Raw genomic sequence first — 2,643 nt, 5'->3', positions numbered from 1 at the left:
GGATGCAAGAGGTGGGGATGTGTGGTAGGGTGGAGGCGGCGGGGGCTGTGATTTGCATGGGCCATTGTGCTGCACAAGTTTGGGTGCTTTTTTTTGGGCCTGGGCCCTTTTGGCCATTTACTTCCACTCTGGCTGGCTGTGGCGGGCTGTGAATAGTCTCTGCTCCGGGGACACACAAAGGCGCTTTTGTGCTACAGCCGCACCATATTCATCATGTAATGCCTGTAAGACAAATCTGATTGGACGTCTCTGTCACTTTGATGTGGGTCCAGAGTGCGAGTGGCCCTGAGATTGCTAACTTCACTCTCTATTGCCTATTCTGCAGCATTGATATGGGGGTGGAGGCTCGGGGGAGTGAGGAGAGGTGGCTCGCGGGGAGCAGGAGGAGGGAGGAGGGAGAGCAGGCAGGGGGTAGTCCTCATTATTTGCAGGAGCAAATTCATAATAAATTTCCCCATTCTACAAAACCGGGTCGAGATGATTGACACTACTTTACGCCAGGCTGAACAAAAGCCCTGATTTGAGCAGAATACCAAATGAATGGGGCGAGCGTGGACTTAATTCAAACAATTTTAATCTCTCCCTGTCCTCCCTCATTTCTCCTCTCCTCCTCTCTCCCCCTTTCCCTCACACTTACCCTCTTTTTTTCAACTCCAACTCTCCTGCCTCCTTTGTCCAGAGCATTCTCATTTTCCAGGGTAATTCTCCTCCAATGGATGTGCTAATTGTGCTGGGTTAAACTGGATGCTGGTGGACTCCTGTGATACAGAGCTTATTCTTGTCTAATGACTGTAATGATGGTTCAGAGGGAGACTGTAGCCTGGAGTGGACGGCTTGTACAGAGCTGGAGAGGGAGATGTTTTGGGGTTTTATTAGCTTCTGGGGGCAGAGCTGGTTCTGACGTCTATGGTTTGGTAAAGTAGAGGGTATAATGGGACCATAATGGGGGAGCTGCTGCGGAAAAAAGCGACAAAGTGATGCCTTTCAATGCAGAAAACCTATTGTAGCTACAGGTGGATGATGACTGGAATCACAACATGAGGTTGAGGTTGGTGATTGACACCAGCGATGGGCCAGGAATAACATGAAGCTAGTTTAACCATAAATCTTCAGTGACACATAGGAATTTAGGACCAGAGATAATAAGCCTAAAATAGAACACAGGTGCAGCCTCTGTTGTGTAACTCAACGACTTCTCAGGTGACGTGTTTGAGACTAAGGAGCAGTTTCACTTTCAGTTACTATGAGCAACAATAAAGTCCAAATTTGGGCAGCGTGAGGAAGCTGTGGTGGAGCAGATTCCAAATTCAAGAGATCTTCACTCTCACTGTCCTGGTACAATGACATGTAGCAAGTCTGTAGAAGCCTACTTAGCTAACACACACACATTGAGATTGTAAAGTAGAGGCTAAAGCGTGAAATGTCAAGATAGGATAAAAATATATGTGAAAAGATGTATATACAAGGAATCTAAATAGAGACAGAATAAAGTGATATATTCAAATAATGTGACAAATCCAAGTAAAATGGATTTTGCACAGAAATAGTTATTGCATGGATAAATAGAAAAAAAAATTGCACATGGGAGTATAGTGGATAAATATGAAGAAGAAAACAAGTTAAATGTGAAACACCTGTGACCTGTCAAATATTGCATGGCCTGTGGTCCTGACTGGTGTGGTAGACCCTGGCCTTTATCGATCTTGTGCTCAACTTCTCTTCTTTTGCTGCCATGATTAGTGCCTCTGTGCTGGTTTTCATATGTTAATAAAACAAAACAGCTTGCTTGATTATTTTCTCTCTATTTTAAGAACTCTGTGAGGATCCATTTCCGTGTGTGTGTTGGCTAACAGACGTCCTGTCAGCTCATTAGAACCTCACCCACACTGTCCTCCTCTGCCCTTATTGTGATATTGACATGAGGAGAAAAAAAAAGGGTAACTCCCTTTAACTGTCTTTCTAAAAACATGTTATGTGTGGGCTTGCTCTGTGTGTGTGTGTGTGTGTGTGTGTGTGTGTGTGTGTGTGTGTGTGTGTGTGTGTGTGTGTGTGTGTGTGTGTGTGTGTGTGTGTGTGTGTGGGTGGGTGCGTGTGTGCCTGTTGCTGTCTTCTTTGTGCAAGTGTGTGTTTAAATCGCTCTCATCCATTCTTCTGTTGAGATCAGGTGCATTCCTTCACTCAACAATACGTTGCAATGTCTTAAAGTTTGTGTATGCGTGGGTTGGTGTGCAAATCAAATCATTCTCTGGGTCTGACCTTTAACCCTGAAAACCACTTCTTCTTTGCTGTCTTTTAACTCGGAGGAGCGCACACACACACACACACACACACACACACACACACACACACACACACACACACACACACACACACACACACACACACACACACACACGCACACACACACACACACACACACAGACATGTCCCAGGGTCTTCAGCAGGTTGGAGCCTGCCCCTGGAGAACCTGTTCACGGTGACACAGCGCGGCTTCATCAGCCTCTGACACGCATCGCCCTCAGCTTCAAAAAATCACACGCTCCATTCTCCTGTTGTTCGATTCAGACAGACGGTGAACTGTTTTCTTTTATACGTCTTGTAAACATCTCTGCACGACACAATAGAGGTACCCTCTGTGGAAGC

Source organism: Hippoglossus stenolepis, chromosome 5 (genome assembly GCF_022539355.2).
Source record: "Hippoglossus stenolepis isolate QCI-W04-F060 chromosome 5, HSTE1.2, whole genome shotgun sequence".
In the NCBI taxonomy this organism is placed as follows: domain Eukaryota; kingdom Metazoa; phylum Chordata; class Actinopteri; order Pleuronectiformes; family Pleuronectidae; genus Hippoglossus; species Hippoglossus stenolepis.
This window is presented reverse-complemented; position numbering follows the sequence as displayed.